Source organism: Daucus carota, chromosome 4 (genome assembly GCF_001625215.2).
Source record: "Daucus carota subsp. sativus chromosome 4, DH1 v3.0, whole genome shotgun sequence".
Taxonomy (NCBI): domain Eukaryota; kingdom Viridiplantae; phylum Streptophyta; class Magnoliopsida; order Apiales; family Apiaceae; genus Daucus; species Daucus carota.
The window spans coordinates 20,849,898-20,875,171 of record NC_030384.2 but is presented as its reverse complement, the minus strand read 5'-3'; the positions used below and the strand labels follow the sequence as shown (position 1 = coordinate 20,875,171).

The 25,274-nt window shown below is 42.4% G+C and overlaps 1 non-coding gene and 1 pseudogene across 1 annotated transcript; one reads left to right on the top strand and one right to left on the bottom strand.

Moving 5' to 3' along the window:
- Positions 1-8,272: 8,272 nt before the first annotated feature.
- Positions 8,273-13,411, bottom strand: LOC135152245 (uncharacterized; annotated as a pseudogene).
- Positions 13,098-13,204, top strand: LOC135152466 (small nucleolar RNA R71). Its single transcript, XR_010291644.1, has one exon. It is a non-coding gene; the product is annotated as a small nucleolar RNA R71 (small nucleolar RNA).
- Positions 13,412-25,274: the final 11,863 nt, after the last annotated feature.

Here is a 25,274-nt window from a genome sequence, read left to right as displayed (position 1 = left end):
ATTATCGCTCCACGTGCAATTGTGACTTATCTTTGGCAACAACTCCGTGCATGACTCTTTCAATAGTTATCTACTTCTGTTGACTAGTTCCACTACTTCTCCCGTCATCATGTGCTCACGTCTGCCTTGTCACCTCACTATGACGTCGAACATCTTCTCGTCAGCCGTAATCAGCGAATGCGTACTAACAATTAGCCCCTGATTTTGTTTAATAATTCTTTTATTGAATAAAATCAACATTTCTCTGTCAAATTGTGGCGCTTCGATTCTCCCGCGCACGTTTCCCCTTGTAGTCATCCTCTATCACTTCTTATCCCTAGGCTCTTTTATTCATTCCAACACTCCTTCTGCTGCATACCTATCTAAACACCTTTCGTCTAACCCTTCAATTTCTCCGTAGCTAATTCCAATTTCCCCTCATCCATGGCTAAAAAATCCACCCAAAGTAATACCCCACAGAAAGCTATGGCGGATCCTTCTCCTAGGGTCGATTCTCTGTGGGTTGCCACGAACCTCTTCAATGCCAAAGACAGCAAGATCTGCACTATGAAGCCCGAAAGATTCGAAGAAGCCAAACGCGCCTTTGCCGGTGGTGTCAAGGCTGTACTTCCGTCATCTGCTGAACGCGCTGATTGGTTTAGGAAGGGATGGGTATCTTTTTACTTTTACCCTTTCGACATTGGGATGAAGTTTCCATTTTCCAAGTTGGTGCAAGATTTGCTTGTGGACATGCAGATTTCTCCGGCGCAGTTGATGCCCTTTTCCTGGAGGATCTTGGCCTGCCTGGAAGTCATGGAGGCCAAACACAAGTTGGGGATAACTGTTGATGTGATCAAGCGTTGTTACTCGCTCAAGAAATTTTATGGCTGTTTCTTCGGATTCACCACAAAGAGGTCACTGATTCTCAACGTTGAGGGTGCAAATGACAGGCAATGGAGCAAGGATTACTTTTTTGCTGACAAGTCCTCGCTTGGTGAGGCTGGTGCTTTCCTTCCCGAGCGATGGGATCCCAAAGGGGACTCTGTGGGTACGCTTCTAACTCCCTTAAAGTATCCTCTCCTCTGGTGCTCATAGTTAATTGTGTCATGTCGAATTTTTCTTGTCTTCATTCTTGTGTATACGACTTTGTTTTGCATGTTCTCAGAGCCACTCTTTGCCCCTGATCCCGACAATGAGGCCTCCAAGGGTGTTGTTGATAAGATTGTCTCTCTGTCTATTGAGGATAGGATTTGGCCCAATTGTTTGGGTCGTCCTGTGCGTAATGCCAGCCCAGTTGATGTTGCGGAGTGGATCAAGAAGGGTAAGTTCAAGGAAGAAGGTGAGACGTCTGAGATCCCTCCTGTGAAGACAGTTGCTAACAGGACCCGTAGCAAGGTCAACGTTGCTATCAGCCGGGCATCATCCACCCCTGAAACTCTGTCTTCTGATTCCCACGAGAGCCCTAAAACTGAAAAAGGGCTTGAGATGAGTTCTGGTCGGATTTTTGCGAAAGGTATTCTGTATTCCGTAAAACTATTAAGTTGGTGTTTCATCTTTGTGCTTGTGGTGTGCTTCTTATTGCTCTCATTTTCCATGTTTACAGAGTACAAGACACCTGCTATCAAGCCGCCAGAAATGTCCACCAAAGAGATGTTTGCTAAGAGAGCACGCGACGAAAAGTCTGTTGGGACGGGATCTTCCAAGACCCCACTGCTGGCCAGCCCCGTTGCTAGTCCTGAGGCTAAAAGGGTGAAGCCCAGCCCATCTGAGGCAGGTGGTAAATCAAGTTCTACGACTCCTTTGATATTCTTTGGTTATAATGCGCACGCCAGTCCTGCAGAATTTGCACACTATTTAGGGGACCTATTGTTGCCACAGTACATTGAGTCGTCAAATGGTAAGAGTCCCAAAATGCTGTTGGCAGAGGCCACTGGTTATTCTTTTCATGTAAGTCTCCTCTTGTTGAATTTTTCTTTTGATGTTGGTTTTTGTGTTCCTATTGCTCCATCATTGTTGTAAGAATCTTTGAGATGGGCATTCTGTATGTACAGGCTCTGCAGGCCTCTCTCATGGCTCAAGAAGCCTCCTTGTATGAAAGTCGTTCAATGGAGGAAAAGTACAAGGAAGTAGTGACCAAGTTGCATGCTAGTCAGGCGGCAGCTTCTGAGAACCTGAAGGTTGCTAGGGATGTGCAGCAGGACCTTGATGACTTTACTGTGAAAGTGAAGGTTACAGAAGAAAAGATGCATGAGGAGGCCCAGAAACTTATCACGCAGCATGCGATGCGCGCGAGAGTTGAAACTATGATGGAATATTTTAAGGGCGAGCACCTCTCCTGGGACATGAACGAGACTGTGAGGATTTACAACGAAGCTTATCCAGATGATGCCTTCCCCCTTCATGTCCCAGGAGGCGACGAGGAAGTGGAGCTTGCCGCTGATGATGTACTTGGGGATGGTATGCCTGGACGTGATGCTATCGCGGAGAAGGCATCTGAGGAGAAGATGTCTGGGAATGAAGGTGACCACAAGGAGGACGATGGTCAGGATTCATGAAGTTCGTAACCCCTGCTTTCGAAACACATTTATGCTTATTATTTTGGTATCAAACCTCGTAGTTTCTTTTGATGGTTTTAATGTGGTTTGGACAGCTTATTGATGTTAATTTGTGGGATCAGAACAACTTATTTATTTTGTCGGTATCAATGTTAGTCTGTTTGCCTTATTCCTCCTACACCCACTTCTTGAGTAGTTTGATATTTGATGTTGTGTTTGTTCTCGTGTGACTTTACTGTCGTAGGTGCATGCACTTGTCGAGTGTTATTTCTTTTTGAAGCTTTTTAATGTCATGATCTCGTTATGTCGCTTTTTTTTTTGTGATCATATTTGATTCTGAAGACGGATTCGTGGTGGCCTCGAAGCTATTCGTGGTCCTGTTCTGAGTTATAACTAAGAGGTGAAATCAAACGTTACGTAAAATCAACATTAAATGAGGTGAAAGCAATTTTTAAAAGACTCAATCAGAAAATAAGTTTGAATTTTTGGAACAAGCAATGGGCAAATTTTGATGTATTTTGAAAACCGAGGAAATGGTGCAATGTAGTTGAGAGGTGAGTGGCATTTGGCCTTGTTGTTATTTTTCGTAGTTCATTTAGTGTTTGCTATTTGCGTCTGCGAGTGGTGTGTATGTGATCGTTGTGCAAGATGTTGATTGTGGAATGCAACCTCACATGTATTTTATTGATTGGCAAATTCAAATTACATCATGTCAAACAAAGGATCCTGAGGCTATGAGTTCACGTTAGACGACGTGATGTCCTAGCGACTTATTCGAAAATCATTAAAAAGAAAACAAGAAAATTTGAAACTACATGTGATAAGCTTTTAGGTGTAGTGCATTCCAACTCCTGGGGACCTGTTCTCCCTCCAATGTTGATAGGCGGTAAGCCCCTTGTCCAGCAATTGCATCAACTAGATATGGTCCTTCCCAGGTATCTGCAAACTTTCCCGCAGCTGGGTCCGTTGTATTCTGGAAGGTCTTCCTCAGAACCATGTCACCTATCTTGAACGCACGGATGTGAACATGTTTATTGTAGCTCCTAGCGACTTGCTGTTGGTAAGTGGCTAGCCGTATCTTGGCTACTTCTCTGACTTCATCTACGGTGTCCAAGTCGTGTGCCAGCTCTGTTGAGTTAGTCTCTTGAGTCAACAATCCATACCTTGCCGTTGGCAGTGCGACTTCTGTGGGTAGGACGGCTTCAGCTCCATACACCAAGCTGAAGGGCGTCTGTCCGGTAGAGGCTTTGGGTGTCGTCCTGTCAGACCATAAGACCCAGGGTAGTTCTTCGGCCCATCGTCCTTTGTGGGATGTCAGCCTTTTCTTCAAATTATTGATGATGATTTTGTTACTTGACTCAGCTTGCCCATTGGCCTGTGGATTGTTCGCACAAAATCACGCAAGCGTACGTGGTCACAAGTAATATAGAATATAATTCAAGTTCGTTCCCACAGAGACTGGTGTATTCAGAAATATGCACTTATGCACCAATGTATGATTATTATTCAATGCTTGGACAAGTAATCAAATTGAGTTTTGGTTTTATACTTAACTAATCCTATTCGAATTATGAAACTAAGAATTATGAACTAATAGAATAACGATTTATTAATGAGAATAAAACATGGGATTCTAGCTTCATTAACAACTTCAATCAGAGTTCTACCTTTATTCGATTGTAATGGTTGATAACTAATCAGATAACACGAAACTGATACACGCTAACTGTCGTTATACGTGCACCATACTGCTACACATCCACAATTAAGATAGAAGGTAAACAGACACCAATTATGCTTAGACCCTATATGTCTATAGAATTTGAAAACATAACGGTTGAAGAGCAAGTTATCTATCAAGATTACATAGGGCGATGCAAGATGGGTAAAATCACATCACAAGTCATGTTATCGAACACGAAACCTATGCTCGCATGGCAAGTTCTAAATCAATATATCCACTGTCGCTTCAATAAAGATTAACAAGCAATCTTAGATGTTAGCTACGCATCCAAGACGAATAAGCACAACCAATACGAGGAAATCAAACCATCACATATGAACAAGGCAAATTAACTACTGAAATTCATCGATAAATCCGCTAAAATCCCATGACAATGATTAGTTCATAATCGAACTTCTCATCATCATGGGTTCGAATGTAAACATGGTACTGATTAGGAAAAACAATATCAAAGTACTAGAACAAGAGTTAAGAAACAAATCCGAAACGAGCATCCAAAGTTACGCCTACTTCGAAGAATTACAAAAGTGAAAGTATGAAATTGATCTTGATCTTCTCCGTAGCCGTCACGTGCTCCTTAGAATGTTTCTAGGTTGTGTTTTAAGTCCCCCAAGCCTTCCTTTAAGTTTCCCAGCTAACGGGCCTTCAAACGGATCAAAAACGGGCAAAACGGGCCAAAATTCCCGCTCAGGTCGTGGGGCGGCCGCGCCAGAGTTGGGGCCCCCGCGCCACCGGGGCGGCCGCGCCAAAATTGGGGCGGGCGCGCCAAATCAGCAGCCCTGACACCCAACCTTGTCACGTCCATAACTTTCTCCTCGTGCATCCGATTGCTTCGCCGTTTTTTTTCAATTAAAGCTATGATTCCCCTCTTCGTTCTCCTTCCAAGAAACCTACACAACACCACACTAAAACATATCAAAAATATCAAAAGCTTGAGGCCATTCCATCGATTTAAGCCAAAACGAAGGCTTCCAAGTGGATATAAAATCCACTTATCACACCCCCAAACTTAAACCGATGCCTGTCCTCAAGCATAGACACACACAAATACTACTAATGCAATGCATGAATGCAACTAAATGCCTACATCTAATCAAATCATGAAGTGTAATCCGTGTTAACATAGCGTCCTCAGAATATGCAACATTCTCGGCATCCATCTCTCTCACATATTAGCTATGTACTCTTCCACTACAAGTGTGAAGTGCGTCGTGTGTGCTCGCATGCTCTCTAGTGAAACAAAACAAAGACTATCAAACTTCAACAGAGTCCTCGATATGAGCCGTTAATCAGAATAAGGTTTAAACACTTCTTTACTAAAGAGTCAACTACAATTTAGGGTCACCAAAAGAATTCTATGCCTCTCCTATTTTTCTATTTTTTTTTTCTTTTTTTTTTCTACTAAGTCTAAGGTTGGGACGCTTCTCAGTGTAAGTGAGTCACGACCGCCATTCGACTTCGCTTATTCTCTCTCTTTTTTTTTTTTGTTTATCAAGTAATTCTCCAGTAATCAAGGGTTGTGAAAAGTCACCAAGAATTTGTTTATTCTAATACATTTGCACTTAATACCAGCACAAGTACATGGATCGTCCCTTTCACATGACATTGCATTCTACCCATTGATCTCAAAGGAGTACTGATAAATAAATTTTTTTTCTTTCTTTTTTTTTTCTTTTTTTTTTTCTCTTTTTTTTAGAAAGGCATATTCATCCCTTAACTCCCCCAAACTTAAGATTTACAAACTCTAAATTCAAAAAGGGAATACTCCAAACTCTACGCCCGACTCAACGCAAGGACTCAAGAAACAAGTTAGTCTAAGTCTTATCTCTAGAGCATAAGTGTAATTACAATTTTCACACAAGCAATTTCCAAATAACAAGGCATCACAAATGAGCAAGACTACTAGCCAAGAAATTATGCACATAACTCATCATAGGACATCAACTTGGGAAACAACTTCAAGATTCATGCACATGCAACTATATGAACTACTAACACCTACTAACACAAGCATATATATATAAACAAAACTAACTAATATGTAACAATATGAAAGAATATGCTAAACTATATGCAACATGCAACCTATATGAACACACACATCACTACTAGTCCTTAGATTACCACCCCCAAACTTAAAATATTCAATGTCCTCATTGAAGGTGATAAAAAGGATCGAATGTACCTAGAAGGAGCCCGAACCATCACTCTCCTCACCCTCATCAGGTGAAGAGTCAGCTGGAGGATAAACCATATCAGCACCGAACACAGGCCACTCCACGTCTACGCCCGTAGCACGAAAAGCAGTCCCCAACGCCTGTGTCAAATCCCTAGCAAACCGACTATGCATATCATGCATCATATCCATCCGCCTAGTGAGCCTCCTGTACTGAGAATCACTGAACCCACGGCCTCCAATACCCGAGTGCTCTACTATCTGAGACGGCCCAGCTCTAGCTCGATCTGGTGTAGCATGGGCTCTATCCGGCGACGCTGGAGGTGGTGCCCTGGCACGTCCCCCCCTGGAATCTCTATAACCCATCCCCATAGGGTGGGGTATGCCACCATCCCACTCGGGTAATCGCTCAATAATAGCATGATCAATGGGAGCACTCGGCATCTGCAACTGCTCCTCAGCCGACCAACTCACACCCACCGCCACACACAACCTAGTCACTATTGTGGCATGAGGAATGGCCACACCAGTACGACTCCTCAGAAATCTCATAATGTTCTGATGGATAACATAAGCAACATCCACATACTCTCCACTCAATATGCCGTACAACAATATAGCACGGTCAACAGTGACGTCGTGTGGGTGGCCCGAGGGCATGATACTAGAACAAATAAACAGGTTCCAAGCTCGAGCATACCTGTTCATAGCAGATGTAGGAAACGAGACGTGCACATTAGTGAGTGGATTGCGCTTCCACACCGTACCCGGAACACACAATTCATTAACAATCTTATCCAAGTCCACGGTCCTCTTATCTTTGCGCACCCAATCCACCTCCGTTTCTTGCATCTCTTGACCCCCAATTAGCTTTTGGATGGCTTCCAAAGTATAATCCACGGTCAAACCCCGCACAATTGACATCCCATTCTTATCCATTCGAGCATTAGCATAAAATTCTCGGACAATGCTCAATGGTACCGCTTCCGGTGCCTTACACAACAACTCCCACCCCCGAGCTTGAATCATCAACATCAACCCACCATCCCCCGATGAAGGCAAGAAACCCCTTTCTTTAGTAATGGACTTACCCATAAGCCGAATAAACTCTTCTTGCGCTTCCGGGCTTGTAAACTTGTTAACCGAAGAACCCGTTGATTGTGCTTGCAAACTACTACCCCCGGATCTCCTAGCTCTTTTAGGTGCCATGGATTTGAGGATGTATGTGATGATAGGTTGTAGTGTAGAGATTTAGTGGTAAGAGATGAGATTTGGTGGAGATGGGTGTGTGTATAGTTGTATGTATATGTATGTATAGTTGGGGTTTGTAGAAGATGAAGTGGGTTTGTGTTTGGGGGATTTTTGGGGGTTTAATTAGGGCTAGGAAGGAGTTTAGAAGGGCTGGGAATTAAAGGAAGGAGCTGGGTTTTTGAAGGGAACACAAACAAGCAACCAAAAAAAAAAAAACGAAAAAATTTTTTTTTTTTAAAAATCTACTGCCTCTCTCGCGCGGGCGCCCCGGCCTGGCGCGGCTGCCCCGCTCGCGCGGGCGTGCCAGCCGTGGCGCGGGGGCCGCGGAGAGTCAGTACGCTACTGCCTTGTGCGCGCGGGCGCCCCGTCCCGGCGCGGCCGCCCCGCTCGCGCGGGAGCGCCGGCCGTGGCGCGGGGGCCCCGGCGTGGCAGTGGGTTTTCGAATTTTTTTTTTTTTTTTTTTTTTTTTTCGAACATAAGAAAAACAAGAATTGCTTGAAAAAAGCGTGGGTTGCCTCCCACGAAGCGCTTGTTTAACGTCCTTAGCTTGACGTGAAACTCCAAGAATTAGACAATAGAGAGGATGGTGCTTACCGACTCGCGATTCACCGGTCCTCCGAAATATGGCTTCACTCTTTGTCCATTCACTTTAAATGATTCCTCCGGTGTTGTTTCATAAATTTCTATAGCACCATGTGAAAACACCTTCTTTACTGTGAAAGGACCCGACCATCTAGATTTCAACTTCCCAGGAAATAGTCTGAGACGAGAATTAAAAAGCAACACTTGTTGGCCAATGAAAAACTCCTTTTGCACCAACTTTCTATCATGCCATCTCTTGACTTTTTCCTTGTAAAGCTTGTTGTTCTCATACGCCTGAAGCCTAAACTCGTCGAGTTCATTAATCTGAAGCATTCTCTTCTCACCAGCAGCTGTCATATCAAAGTTTAATTTCTTCAAAGCCCAATATGCTTTATGCTCTAACTCTGCAGGCAAATGACATGCTTTTCCATAAACCAACTGAAAAGGAGACATCCCCAATGGAGTCTTATAAGCTGTTCTATAGGCCCAGACGGCCTCATCAAGCTTCAACGCCCAATCTTTCCTTGAAGGACTCACAACTTTCTCTAGGATTCGCTTGATTTCCCGATTAGATACCTCAGCTTGCCCATTTGTTTGAGGATGATAAGCAGTGGCAACTCTATGATTGATACCAAACCGTTCCATAAGTGTTGTGAACTTTCGATTGCAAAAGTGTGAGCCTTCATCACTGATTATAACTCGGGGAGTACCAAAGCGAGTGAATATGCTCTTCTGAAGAAAACTGATGACTACCGCAGCTGTGTTGGTTGGTAAAGCCTTGACTTCAACCCATTTAGACACGTAATCCACAGCAAGAAGAATGTAGAGATTATTGCAAGATGAGATAAAGGGTCCCATGAAGTCAATACCCCACACATCAAAGATTTCAACCTCAAGGAGTACATTGAGAGGCATTTCGTCCCTTCTAGAGATATTACCAACCCTTTGGCAACGATCACACTTCAACACAAACTGATGAGCGTCCTTAAAGAGAGTAGGCCAAAAGAACCCCGCCTGCAGAATACGAGCAGCTGTCTTCTGTCCTCCATAGTGTCCCCCATAAGTAGAGTCGTGGTAAGCTTGCAAAATTCCTTCAATCTCACTGTATGGAATGCACCTTCTGATAATCTGATCTGAACCTTGTCGAAACAAGAATGGCTCATCCCAACGATACCACTTCGCCTCATGAAGAAACTTTTTCCTTTGAGCATACGACAAATCGGGAGGAATGACATTACTCACCAGATAATTCACTATATCCGCAAACCATGGCTCTTCTTCTTGGACCCCAAATAATTGTTCATCAGGAAACGACTCATTAATTAACGTGGTGTCTTTGGATGCTCGTGCTTCATCTTCCAACCGAGAGAGATGATCAGCCACCTGATTTTCAGTGCCCTTTCTATCCTTGATCTCCAACTCGAATTCCTGAAGTAAAAGAACCCAACGAATCAAGCGAGGCTTCGAATCTTTCTTCGACACTAAATACCGAATGGCAGCATGATCAGTGTAAACCAACACCTTCGTCCCAAGCAAATAAGACCTGAATTTCTCGAATCCATAAACAATAGCCAGCAGCTCCTTTTCGGTGGTAGTGTAATTTAGCTGAGCCCCATTGAGAGTCTTACTAGCATAGTAAATCACATGAAAGATGTTATTCTTTCTCTGACCAAGCACAGCTCCCACCGCATAGTCACTAGCATCACACATCATCTCAAAAGGCTCATTCCAATCAGGTGCAGTAATAACAGGTGCTGTGGTTAATTTCTTCTTGAGAGTTTCGAACGCAGCCAAGCACTCTCCATCAAATTTGAAAGGCACATCCTTCTCTAACAAGTTGCACAAGGGTTTGGTGATTTTAGAGAAATCCTTGATGAACCGTCGATAGAAGCCCGCGTGACCAAGAAAACTCCGAATCCCCTTTGCGGAGATTGGTGGAGGAAGATTTTCAATTGTCTCCACCTTAGCTTTATCTACCTCGAGACCCCTGTTCGAAACTTTATGCCCAAGGATTATGCCTTCTTGAACCATGAAGTGGCATTTTTCCCAATTAAGAACGAGATTAGTTTCCACACATCTTTTTAGCACCATCGTCAAGTTGCTCAAACATTCATCATAAGAAGTACCGAACACAGAAAAGTCATCCATGAACACCTCAACATTGGTACCAATCATCTCGGAGAAAATAGCCATCATGCATCTCTGAAAAGTTGCTGGTGCACCACAAAGTCCAAAAGAAAGACGACGGAAAGCAAATGTGCCAAAAGGGCAAGTGAAAGTGGTCTTCTCCTGATCCTCTGGTGCGATACAAATCTGATTGTACCCTGAATACCCATCAAGAAGACAATAGTACTCGTGACCGGCTAACCTATCAAGCATCTGATCAATGAAAGGCAACGGAAAGTGATCTTTTCTGGTGGCTTTATTGAGCTTCCGATAATCCATGCATATTCTCCAACCTGTGACTGTTCGCGTCGGAATGAGCTCATTCTTCTCATTAGCTACCACGGTCATGCCTCCTTTCTTAGGCACACATTGAACAGGGCTCACCCAAGAACTATCCGAGATTGGATAAATAATGCCGGCATCAAGCCACTTAAGAATCTCCTTCTTTACCACTTCTTTCATGATTGGATTGAGTCTTCTTTGATGCTCAACAGTGGGTTTACTACCCTCCTCGATCAGAATTTTATGTTGACAATAAGAAGGGCTAATTCCTTTAATATCTGCAATAGTCCATCCAATGGCTGATTTGAACTCCCTAAGAATTCTCAAAAGCTTTTCTTCCTCGATACCTGAAAGGTTAGATGCAATAATTACAGGTAATGTAGAAGCTTCGCCAAGAAACGCATACCTTAGGTGTTCGGGAAGTTGCTTAAGCTCGAGTTTAGGAGCTTCGACAATAGATGGTTTCAGCTTTTCATGAGAGTCCTTCAATTCCGATAACCCAAGAGATTCAATTGGAGGTTCCATCCTTCTTCTCCAAGGAGAAGCATTCAAATATTGAAGGTGTTCTTCTTCCTCCTCATCTCCGAATTCTGAGTCACCCGATAGAACCCTTTCCAAGATGTCCGTTTTCAGCCTGTTATTGATTTCCGAATGAGCTGCAGCTTCGAGCATATCCACTTTAAAGCAATCCTCCTCATCTGATGGAAGTTTTATGGCATTGAACACGTTGAAAGTGACCATCTGATCTTGAACTCTCATTGTGAGTTCACCCTTTTGAACATCAATCAAAGTCCGCCCTGTCGCAAGGAACGGTCTCCCCAAGATGATGGGGATCTTCTTATCTTCCTCAAAATCTAGAATGACAAAATCAGCTGGGAAGATTAGTTTATCTACCTTTACCAACACATCTTCAACTATCCCCCTTGGGTATGTAATCGAACGATCAGCCAGTTGCAAAGACATATTAGTAGGTTTCAGCTCCGGAAGACCAAGTTGCAAGAAAATAGACAAGGGCATCAGATTTATGCTAGCTCCCAAATCACACAAACACTTGTCGAACGACAATTGACCAATAGTACACGGGATTGTGAAACTTCCCGGATCTTTCAGCTTCGGGGGCAATTTCTGTTGCAACACAGCACTACACTCCTCGGTCAAAGCCACAGTCTCCAAGTCCTCAAGTTTGAGTTTCCGAGATAGAATACCTTTCATGAACTTAGCATAACTCGGCATTTGTTCTAGAGCCTCCGCGAAAGGTATGTTGATTTGTAGTTTCTTGAAAACTTCTAGAAATTTAGCGAATTGCTTATCGAGCTTATGCTTCTGAAGTCTCTTCGGAAAAGGTGGAGGTGGATATACTTGCTTGACCCCAATATCAGCCTTCGGGCCAGATCTCTCGGCTGAATCCTCGCTTGCTTCCTCGTTGATTTTATTCTTGTCAGCCTCAACAACAGTTTTTCCACTATCTGACTTAGATGAGAGCACGGGTGTTTCAACCTGTTGATCACTCTCTTCCTTGTTTTGCTCTGTTGCTGATTCTTTTTCCTTCGTAACCTTTCCGGACCTTAAGGTGACAGCCTGTACCTGTTCCTTCATCTCTTTCTTACCCGGATTGGCCTCGGTATCACTAGGAAGCGTTCCTTGTGGTCTGTTTATCAACGCGTTAGCAATCTGCCCAATCTGATTTTCCAACGTTTTGATTGACACCGCTTGGCTTTTAATCATTAATTTCATCTCTTCCCATTCAGATCTTTCGTTGGAAGACTGTCCAGCCACCCCATGATTTTGTTGCTGGAATCCAGGTGGATGGAATTGCTGCTTCGGTGCAAACTGTTGTTGAAAACCAGAAGGGTTGAAAGGTCTAGCTCCTTGCTGCTGAAACTGCTGTTGCTGTTGTGGCATGAAGTTCTGATTATTGCTCCAGCTGAAATTCGGATGATTTCGATTATTCGGGTGATAAGTAGCCGGAGCTGGCTGCTGAGATCGCTGAAAATTGCTCACAAACTGAGCTGACTCGCTAGATATGGCACACTGATCAGTGGCATGTGTACCCGCACAAAGCTCACAAACTGAAGGTGGCTGCTGAATTCCCAAGTTTACCAAAGAATCCATCTTCATAGTAAGAGCCTTGATTTGCGCAGTCAAGGCTGTAGTAGCATCAACATCCAGAATCCCTGCTGCCTTGCCCTGATGAAGACGCTGAGTAGGATTCTGATATTCATTTGCAGCCATCATCTCGATCAACTCATAAGCCTCCTCATAGCTCTTAGTCAATAGAGCTCCACCTGATGCTGCATCGAGCATTGGTCTCGATTGAGGACCCAAGCCATTATAGAAGCAATTGATAACCATCCAATCAGGCATCCCATGATGTGGGCACTTCCGAAGCATCTCTTTGTAGCGTTCCCATGCTTCACAAAGAGTTTCACCAGATAGCTGAGAGAATTGAGTGATAGCATTCCTTAGTGCAGCTGTTTTAGCCATAGGGAAGAACTTAGAAAGAAATTTCTGAGCCAGATCCTCCCATGTCGTAATAGATCCTGCAGGAAGAGAATGTAACCATCCCTTAGCTTTATCCCTCAGAGAAAACGGGAACAACCTCAATTTAATGGCATCTTCCGTAACACCATTGAACTTGAAAGTGTCGCAGATCTCAATGAAGTCTCGAATATGCATATTAGGATCCTCTGTCGGAGAACCCCCAAACTGTACTGAGTTCTGTACCATCTGAATAGTGCTAGGTTTGATTTCGAAAGTGTTGGCCTGAATCGCTGGCCTGACAATGCTCGACTGAATGTCATTGATTTTCGGCTCAGAGAAAGCCTTAAGAGCCTTAGTATCATTAACTGCTGGTGGTTGATCATCAATCGTATCAATCTCTATCGTTTCTTCCTTAATTAATGCTTCCTTACGAGCCTGAGAACGTGTTCGCATACACGTCCCTCAAGTACCTGAAACACACACAACGAACTAAGGTGAGAAAAGAATCCAAGTCACTGAACTTTAACGACCACTAATGACAAGCACATAAACTAAAATATAACACCGAGTCCCCGGCAGCGGCGCCAAAAACTTGTTCGCACAAAATCACGCAAGCGTACGTGGTCACAAGTAATATAGAATATAATTCAAGTTCGTTCCCACAGAGACTGGTGTATTCGGAAATATGCACTTATGCACCAATGTATGATTATTATTCAATGCTTGGACAAGTAATCAAATTGAGTTTTGGTTTTATACTTAACTAATCCTATTCGAATTATGAAACTAAGAATTATGAACTAATAGAATAACGATTTATTAATGAGAATAAAACATGGGATTCTAGCTTCATTAACAACTTCAATCAGAGTTCTACCTTTATTCGATTGTAATGGTTGATAACTAATCAGATAACACGAAACTGATACACGCTAACTGTCGTTATACGTGCACCATACTGCTACACATCCACAATTAAGATAGAAGGTAAACAGACACCAATTATGCTTAGACCCTATATGTCTATAGAATTTGAAAACATAACGGTTGAAGAGCAAGTTATCTATCAAGATTACATAGGGCGATGCAAGATGGGTAAAATCACATCACAAGTCATGTTATCGAACACGAAACCTATGCTCGCATGGCAAGTTCTAAATCAATATATCCACTGTCGCTTCAATAAAGATTAACAAGCAATCTTAGATGTTAGCTACGCATCCAAGACGAAAGCACAACCAATACGAGGAAATCAAACCATCACATATGAACAAGGCAAATTAACTACTGAAATTCATCGATAAATCCGCTAAAATCCCATGACAATGATTAGTTCATAATCGAACTTCTCATCATCATGGGTTCGAATGTAAACATGGTACTGATTAGGAAAAACAATATCAAAGTACTAGAACAAGAGTTAAGAAACAAATCCGAAATGAGCATCCAAAGTTACGCCTACTTCGAAGAATTACAAAAGTGAAAGTATGAAATTGATCTTGATCTTCTCCGTAGCCGTCACGTGCTCCTTAGAATGTTTCTAGGTTGTGTTTTAAGTCCCCCAAGCCTTCCTTTAAGTTTCCCAGCTAACGGGCCTTCAAATGGATCAAAAACGGGCAAAACGGGCCAAAATTCCCGCTCAGGTCGTGGGGCGGCCGCGCCAGAGTTGGGGCCCCCGCGCCACCGGGGCGGCCGCGCCAAAATTGGGGCGGGCGCGCCAAATCAGCAGCCCTGACACCCAACCTTGTCACGTCCATAACTTTCTCCTCGTGCATCCGATTGCTTCGCCGTTTTTTTTCAATTAAAGCTATGATTCCCCTCTTCGTTCTCCTTCCAAGAAACCTACACAACACCACACTAAAACATATCAAAAATATCAAAAGCTTGAGGCCATTCCATCGATTTAAGCCAAAACGAAGGCTTCCAAGTGGATATAAAATCCACTTATCATGGATACCTAGGTGTTGACTTTATCAAGCTGATGTTGTACTTCCTGCAAAAGGCTTTAGTTTTATCGCTTATGAATTGAGAACCATTGTCACATATGATTTCGGAGGGCACTCCGAACTTGCACAAGATATTCTTCTTGATGAAAGAGATGACCTCTTTTGAAGTTACTTGTCGGTAGGCTTCTGCCTTGATCCATTTGGAGAAATAGTCTGTCATGGCGAGCATAAACACCTTCTGACCTGGCGCAGTGGGTAGCTTCCCGACAATGTCCATTCCCCATTTCATGAAAGGCCATGAGGGTATTGATGTGTGTAGGTGCTCTGATGGCTGGTGGATGACAGGTGCATGGCGTTGACAAGCATCACATTTGTTGACAAAGTCTATGGCGTCTTGTCTCACAGTTGGCCAATAGTATCCCATTCTTAGCACTTTGAGCGACAAGCTCCTTCCCCCTGTGTGATTTCCGCATTCTCCTTCGTGAAGATCTCGTAACACTAAATCTGCTTCACTGCTGGTGAGACATCTCTGCAGGAGCCCAGTTGCTGATTTCTTGAATAGGACTTCGTCGATCATGACGAACCTTGAGGCCTTCATGCGTAGCATTCTGGCTTCATTACGATCAGTGGGTTGGTCTCCTAGCTGGAGGTAGTCCTTATATGTCTGGATCCATTTGTCTTTGTCACAGCATGCCTCCTCTATGTCCATTATGTGGGCTGCCATCTGGTCCTCTGTCCTTACATTGGCTGGTTTCAGGACGTGAATGATCGGGACGTTGAGAATGTTGTTGTCTTTCATGACGGCACCTAGTCCTGCCAAGGCGTCAGCTTGCGTGTTGAGTTCTCTAGGCACCTGTTGAATGTTGAACGTGTCAAACGAGTGTTGTAGCCGTTTCACAGTGTTAAGGTATAATGACATTTTGGTATCTTTAGCTTCGTAAGAGCCATTGACGTGATTAACAATTAGAAGAGAATCACAATTGATATTGATGTGTTTAACCTTTAAGTCTCTTGCGATGATCAGTCCCATAATTAGTGCCTCGTACTCAGCCTCGTTGTTTGTTGCTTTGAAGTCACAGCATATTACATATGGCATGGTGTCCCCCTGTGACGATTTGAGGACGAGTCCTAACCCGGTGCCATTCACGTTGGACGCCCCGTCTGTGTGCAAGATCCAAGGCCCCTGATCCTGTGTTGTCGTCAACTGTTGACATTCCACCTCTGCTTGTGTCATGAGGCTCGGACTGAAATCAGCCACAAAATCGGCTAGTGCTTGAGATTTTATAGCGGTTCGGGGTTCATAGACGATATCGTAAGTGCTCAGGCGGATGGACCACTTTGCCATGCGTCCTGTCATGTCCGGTTTGCTCAACACCATCCTCAAGGGGAAGTTAGTCATCACCCGGATTTTGTGTGTCTCAAAGTAGTGTCTTAGCTTGGTCGATGTCATGGCGAGGGCCAAGACTAGCTTCTCCAGGGGCGTGTACCTCGTCTCCGTGTCAATCAGGCTCTTGCTGACGTAGTATACTGGAAACTGTGTGTTGTCGACCTGCTTCACAAGTACACTGCTGACAGCATGTTCCGTTACGGAAAGATAAAGGTAGAGTTCCTCTCCTGGTACGGGTTTGGCGAGAAGTGGAGGTGTGGTGAGGTAATTTTTCAAGGCCATGAGTGCTTGTTCATGCTCAGGGGTCCATTCGAAACCTTTATTCTTTCTCAACACGTCGTAAAACATTCTGCACCTGTCAGATGACCGTGAGATGAATCTGTTCAGGGCAGCCACTCTTCCTGTCAACTTTTGGACCTCCTTCATGTTGGATGGACTTGTCAGATCAAATATTGCCTTTATTTGTTCAGGGCTAGCTTCGATTCCTCTCCTTGTCACCATATGTCCCAAGAATTTCCCAGAGGAGACGGCAAAGTTGCATTTGCTGGGGTTTAGCTTCATGTTGAATTCTCGGAGTATGTCGAATGCTTCTTTAAGGTCCCTAACATGATCTTCTGCTCGCCTTGACTTGACAACCATGTCGTCGATGTACACCTCCATAGTGCGTCCAATTTGTTGTTTGAACATTTTGTTGACTAGTCTTTGAAAAGTGGCACTTGCATTGCGTAGGCCAAATGGCATGGCCAGGTAGCAGTATATGCCTCTCTCCGTGATGAAGGCTGTCTTCTCGGCATCACTAGGTTCCATCTGAATTTGGTTGAATCCACTTGAGGCGTCCAAAAATGTTAACAGCTCATGTCCAGCCGTGGAGTCTACCATTGTGTCAATGTGGGGTAGTGGGAAGGGGTCTTTTGGACATGCCTTGTTTAGGTCAGTGTAATCCACACAAACCCTCCACTTGCCGTTCTTTTTTTGCACTATGACCACGTTGGCGAGCCACTCTGGATACTCGACTTCTTTGATCATCCCTGCCTTCAATAGACGTGACACCTCCTCGTTGACAATCCTGTTTCTTTCAGCTGCAAACTTCCTCCTTTTCTGCTGTATAGGTTTAAAATCTGGATCCACATTCAACTTGTGCGTGATGACGTCTGGGCTAATTCCCGTAATATCTTCGTGATCCCATGCGAAGGCGTCCTGTCGTGTCGTGAGGAATTCAACTAGGTTTGCCTCCAAGATGGGCGTTAAGTCTTCTCCCACAAGAACTTTCTTGTCTCCTTCTGCCAAGTCCACTTCTGCTAGTTTTTATGGTCCGCTTATAGGCACCCTGTTGTCTTTCATGTTGTCACACTGAACTGTAGGTTTCATACATGTCTTGTAACACTCTCTCGCCACACTTTGTTCTCCTCGTATTTCTTGGACTCCCCAAGGTGTTGGAAATTTGAGGACTTGATGGAAAGTGGAGGGCACGGCTTGTAGGTCATGAATCCAAGGCCTGCCCATGATTATGTTGTATGTTGAGTCGCAATCTATGACCAGAAACTTGGTCAATATGTTGACGCCTTTGACATACGTAGGCAGTGTGATTTCTCCAATGGTTCTCTTCGTCTCGCCACTGAATCCCACTAGAGTGGTTGGCTTCTTGATCATGTCACTGTCTTCAAGGGCCATTTGTCGTAATGTGTCCTTCATCATTATGTTGGCAGCACTGCCGTTGTCCACCATGATCCGTTTGATGAAGCAGTTACCGACGGGTAGCGATATTACCAGGCTGTCATGTTGAGGCTCCATTACATGTTGTCTGTCAGGGTCGCCAAATACAAGTGCAGGCGTCGTGTCATTCTTTTCAGCAACCGCCATCATCTGTGGAGCTTTTCCCCTAGCCACACGTTTTGCCTGTGAGTATGTAGTTCCACTAATCTCACTACCTCCAGCTATGAAGTTTATGATCTTGTGGTATGGTGGTGGTGGCAGCTGCTTTGAAGGGGTCTTGTGTGGGGAGTCGCGTATGACACCCGTCGTCTTGCCGGCCATGAATTCTGTCAAGTATCCCTTGCGGACCAGGTATTGGAGTTCACGTCGCAACGCAACACAGTCGGAAGCTTTGTGTCCATAGTCGCCATGATAATCACACCACAACTTTGACTCAGGGTTAGCTTTTGGTTTGTTGCTCTTAACCGGCCACTTGACCGTATCTCCCATCTTGGTAAACTCCCTCATCATCTCCGTTGGTGTGATCGTGAATCCATAACTGTCATAAGTTGGGGGAAGGTTGGGATCCTTCCTCCAATCTGTCTGTTCCTGGGTCGAGTTGACGCGTGGCTCCTCCTTCACGTCTCTGGCATCCCTTGAGTATGGTCTGTAGTCCCTGGTCTTGGTTGTCAAGATCTTCCTGTTTGGACGGTAATACTTGTCATCATGATCCCGTTTATCCTCCTCCAATCGTACTTGGGCCATTGCCTTAGCCTGAACGTCGTCTAAAGTCTTGCAAGGGTATTTCGTCAGCTCATCGTAGAGTGGGGAGTCCCGTTCTAAGCCCCTTCTGAAGGCTTCAATGGCTGTTGGAATGTCACAATTGGTGATGGTAACTTTTTCTCGATTAAATCTGGTCAAGTACTCTCGGAGTGGTTCTCTGTATCTCTGAGTAATCTTGTACAAGTCACTCGTGGTCTTTTCAAAAACTCTGCTACTTGCAAACTGGAGATTGAAGGCGTCTACTAAGTCGGCAAAGGTCCCAATGCTCCCGTTAGGTAGGCCCACGTACCATTGCAAGGCCGGTCCCGTGAGTGTTGAGCCAAATCCTTTGCACATGCATGGCACCCTGAGATCCCTCGTGATGGGTACGGTGAACATTCTCTGCTTGTATTGTGCCACGTGCTCCTGTGGGTCAGTCGTGCCGTCATATGCTTTCATGGGTGGGACTGCAAATCGCTTCGGCGTCTCGACCATTGCTATGCTGTCGGAGAAGGGCGAGTCTGCATAACTCAGGGGTGTAGCCTTTTCTAGGGGTTTGGGTACCCCTGGGATACGTTGCACCATCTCTTTGAGGGCCTGTAACTCCTTGCGCATCGTGTCATGACTACGTGACTTACTGGATTTGCTTTCTTTCTTTTTCTTCTTTTTGTTTCCCTTGTCGTGTCTGCTATTTTTGTCTTGTTTCTCTGGTCCACCATTGTCACCATTCGGACCTCCACCATTGTTATTGTTGTCATCCTCTGGACCCCTTTGTTCTGGGTTTTCCACTTCGATTTCCTCGTCGTATTGCTCCTCTTCCTCGTCATCCATGTTCAAGCGTCTAGCCACACTGCCCAACACTCCTCTCTCCGTGGGGTTAGACTTGGATCTAGCTGTCGTGAGTTCCTTCTGTAGTGTTTCTCTCTCGGTTCTCCATGCCTCTTGTTGAGAACTCATGTCATCCTGCATCTTCCGGATCGTCTCCAACAGTTGCTGTATTGTGGGATTGTCTTCCTGGCTCGTGGAGCCATGTTGTTGTTGATCACCCATCGTCATATGTCTCCTTGCAGATTCTTTAGCAAGTTTCCCACAGACGGCGCCAATTGTTCGCGCTAGATTTTGCGGGGTTAAATGCTAAAGAAATAGAGCTAGAAATAGTAAAGTAAAAAGACAAGAATTGGTTACGCGGAAAACCCCGTAAGAGGAAAAAACCGCGGGAGGGTTACGACCCTGCCATGAATGCTTCACTATAATTCAAAGTATGTTACAATGTGTTTAGGCTGATTTTACTTGCTCTCTACACCCTGAATACAAGCCCTATTTATACAGATTGAATCGCAACTAATTGTCCTATTATCGCTCCACGTGCAATTGTGACTTATCTTTGGCAACAACTCCGTGCATGACTCTTTCAATGGTTATCTACTTCTGTTGACTAGTTCCACTACTTCTCCCGTCATCATGTGCTCACGTCTGCCTTGTCACCTCACTATGACGTCGAACATCTTCTCGTCAGCCGTAATCAGCGAATGCGTACTAACAATATACTGAGGATATTATAGGAGCAATCAGTGGGTAGAAGTAGGTATGATGGAGGAAGAGGTGAATAAGTCGTAATTGCCGCAAATTATCTATGAAATGAAGTATATCTCTTTTAACCTTTTAATATAGGGTATATTAAATTCAGGTATGGCTATTGTGAGTTGGAATGCTTGAAGCTTAAATAAAGATGAAGCGATACGACATGCAAGGCTGCTCACAAAAAATCACAAGCCAGACTTAATGTTTCTAATGGAAACAAGGCTAGCAATGGGAAAAGTTAATAACATTTGTAAGAGCCCCGATTTTGAGCAAGGTTTAGAAGTTCCGGGAATTGGGCTTGGAAGGGGGTTAATGATTATATGGAAGGATACAGTGGGGGTTACACTTTTATCATCGTCAGCTAACCATTTTAGTTGTCTGTTATGGTGGGATAAACAACCAAGACCTTGGCACTTCACTGGTTTTTACGGGGAACCAAAAACAGCTAATAGACATTTTACATGGGAGCTGTTAAAAAAGCTTAAGACCGTAACTAATGAGCCATGGTTGGTTAGGGGAGATTTCAATGAGACACTTAGTCATGAAGATAAGGTAGGTGGAAATATAAAAAATGATTCACAGATTGAAGCCTTCCGGATTTCGATGGAAGAATGCGAGCTACAGCCTTTGGAATATAGAGGTGATCGTTTTACTTGGTTTAGACAGTCGACTGATGGTTGTATACAAGAAAGGCTGGATTGGGCAGGGGCTAATGGGGTTTGGTTGGAGGAATACCCAAATCATTCTCTAATCCATCTGGACTACTATGGATCAGATCATAGAGCACTCATGTTTACAAGATACTCAAAGTATGCCCTCACATAATAAGAAAAATGATCCAGATTTAGGTTTGAGAACATGTGGATAAGAGAACCAGATTGCAGAGAAATAATAGAGTCCAGCAGCGTAGATACAAATCAGGAGGCATGTCAACAATCCAAAATATAAAAAAATGCGCAAATAATTTGGAAGCTTGGAACCATGACAAATTTGGATCTTTGGCAAGAGACATAAAGTTGATTCATCAACAAATTATTCAAATTCGCAATAACCAAGCTCAGAATGGCGATACAAGTGAATTGAGGGCCAGGGAACGGGAGTTAGATGAATTGTTGCTAAAAGAAGAAATTTTTTAGAAGAAAAGATCTAGAATCTCATGGTTGCAAGAAGGAGATCGAAACACTAGATTTTTCCATCAAAGAGCAAAAAAGAGGAACAAAATAAATAGAATAAAAGGTATGGCTATGATTAAAATGCAATGCCTTGTTCATACTGTTAATGAAATGTCTAAATATATAGCTTTATCTTGAAGTATAATACAAGGTGTGCGACTATTGATAACTCAATTAATACATAACCAACTTAAATTTTTAAGATATAAATCTAGAAGAATGAAGGAGTTTCGATCTGGACTCAAATCGCATAAACTTTTGAATGGTAATTTCAATTACGAAGACTCCCGATACAATTAGATTGATGACGAGGTTAGCATGTTTATCATCTGGCAGCAATCTCATCTTCTAGCTTATTTTGAATAAGAGGCTATTGCTTTATGAAAATTATTCTCTCTAGTGCTCATCTGAACTATGTAAATATAATTATTTACTAAAGACTGAGTTCTGAATTTAATAGTATTTAGTAATGTCTCTTTATATTTTACTATGTTCTTTGCAAGTAGGGTATTTTAGAATGAATCTGAGTTTTAAGGATTACGAAAAATTAATAATTGTCATCAAGAAGCATGGTTGAAATATTGAAATCTTAACAGTAGTATACATTTCTTATGTAGTGAATGAAAATTATTCAACTTTACAAAGTAGCAAGCATTAGAAAGAAAGTTGTTCAGACTAGGATCTTTAGTATCTTATCATTTTTATTTATTTTATATTGTCTCAATTATCCATTTGCTCGCCATTAATATGGTGGAGAGTCTTCTGAACTAAAATATTTTAACAAACATAACACTACCAGTACATTTACATTGTAGATTCTTTTAATTGTGATATTGTAACTAAGTACTGCAAGCATATACTGACGTGTAACTGTAAAGTTAAAATCTACCTTTAATGGCGCGAACTAGATCTTTATAAGGATTGGAGCAAATGCTGCAATATCTTTACTATCTTCATTTTGGACACATCAACGATTTCTAAAGCAGCTATTCTGGGGATTGTTGTGGGTGCATTGCTGATTCTGTTCATGATCTTAGTAGCAGCATGCCGACCACAAAATCAAGCTCCTTTCATCAAGTCGATCACTTGACAAACCAGGTACAGTTGTGTATGATTTTATACTTATTTAATTGGACAAAATCTCTGAAACTTTATTAGCTACTAACTGTTTTATGGCTATTGACTACATTAAATTACTCAGCTCCAAAGTTGTGATACTTAACATGAACTTGGCACTTCATGTCTATGAGAATGACCGAGAACCTGAGTGAGAAGTGTATAATCGGATATGGTGCATCTAGCACCATATACAAATGTGTCCTCAAGAATTGCAGACCAGTGGCAGTAAAAAACTGTATACTCAGTGTCCGCAGTACCTTAAGGAATTCGAGACGGAGATTGAGACGGTTGGGAGCATCAAGCATCGTAATCTAATCAGCGTCCAAGGATATTCACTGTCTCAATTGCTATTCTATGACTACATGGAAAATCGGTAGCCTTTGGGATCTCCTTCATGGTGAGTGTACAGAGTTTTGCATTCTGCAAAGTTGCATGTTTATCCGATAATGATAGGTGTCTATAAGAAACAAATTAAAATCGTATTTGTTTGACTAAGAAACCACAAAGCATCAATATGCTTCAGTGTAATAAGGGGGTATTAGGCACCATGTGTAGAAATGGCCTTGGTTTTATTATGCATAAGCTAGATTAATTATATGCTCTCCATCTATCCTTCGGCTGGACTAGGCGAGTTTCACTCTTTATATTAATAAATTTTTTGAATCTGTTTCTTAAGGCCCTACTAAGAAAAAAGCTGGCCTGGGACACCGGCCTACGAATAACACGAAATCTCTATTAGTGCCAAGTAATTTGAAAATACATAGGTACTTGGTTTTCAAAAGACTTTAATTAACTGAATTGGGATTAAAAACTTAACTGTTAGACCTTTTATTTGTAGAAATCTCTGTTATAACTTATAAGCCAATATAATACAGATGGAATGTAGTTAAATCTGAAAATTGTTTTTTTAGATTAGTGTTCAGATATCTGGGCTCATTTACACTCCTTTAATATAATGGTTGTGTAGTTTGAATAAAAGTGGTTGCACTGATGTTCCAGACTCAGGGGACTTTTTTTGTGGTTAAATGGTGGGGTGTTGATGAGTAGTTTAACTGTGAAAGAGATGTTGATATAAGTATGAGCATTCTGGGTAAGGTCGCAGGTTGACATGGTGAATTTATAATATGCCGGTACTTCTGACACCATGGCTATCCTCTTGTTTGCCATTTGGATAATCAATATGTGGTGTGCTGAAGTTGGTTCATTTGACAACCTCTGTTTTTAAGCTGACATGTTTCTCCCAGGAATATATAATTATGTTACGCACTAGGTCTCTTGAAATTAATATAAAATTCTTTGCTTATGTTAATATTGTTTTCACAAGAAAAGTTTTAGTATGAATTATGAATATTTTAATACTTGTGTGTCTAACCAAAGTTCTTGCTTTGGTTAGACATTTTAATTTTTTGTCTATATTCTTTATTAATTTAAATATTTATATTGTTGAATACACGGGCGGACGCACATATAGGTGACTGGTGACTGGGTGCCCAGGAACCCACTTGGGCCTGGGCTTAAGGGATATATTATAGTGAATTTGCTTTTGGAATCCACTGTCATATTAACGAGGAACCCTCTAATATAAAGAAGCCCAAAAAAATTACACAATACAAAAGAAAAAGCTGTAGTAGTAGTAGTTTACCACGTTTAAAAAATAATAATAGAATTTACTGTCTGTGCTGCTCGTGCTCTGTCCCTTTGATCCTCTCGGTAGGGTTTTAAATAATTAACTTCTTTCGAACTCCTGGTGAATCTTTAAAAACCCACTTGAACTCTTGATGAAAGCACTATAGGAAGCAATTTTAAAGTGTAGAATATATTTATTTTTTTTGACAGAAAGTGTAAAATATTTCTAATATTAATGTATTTCATACTATTTATAATTATTATTGCATTTTTTTATTTTAACATTTATATTAGGAACCCATTAAAATAATTTTCTGGGTCCGCCACTGGTTGAATAAATTTGTTATGTCATGTAGTAGGTATTATATATCATATATTTGGTTTTTATAAGGTTCCCCCACAATATATACTTGTTCTGCTTAAATTATTATTCTTATGTTTTCTCTTTGTTTGTTTTGATTTTCAAGATCATGGGAAGAGATTTTATGTGTTTTCTTATCAGACTTTAAAGTCTTGTTATCTAAATGTCCGGAGATATCTTTGTGTATCTTTCGGTTAGATAATAAACTTTGTGGATGATAGTAATCTCTGATGCGGCTATTGTATCTATGATACAACTCATCTACGAATATGTAGATCCTGACAAAAATAAAATAAAATAAAGGTTGTTGCAAGTAAGGGTAGTAATAGACAACTATCTCATGAATTTAAATTGATGTTTCTGTGCACAACCGATCCAAAGAAATTGGAGGAAGGTGACAATATTAGGGAAG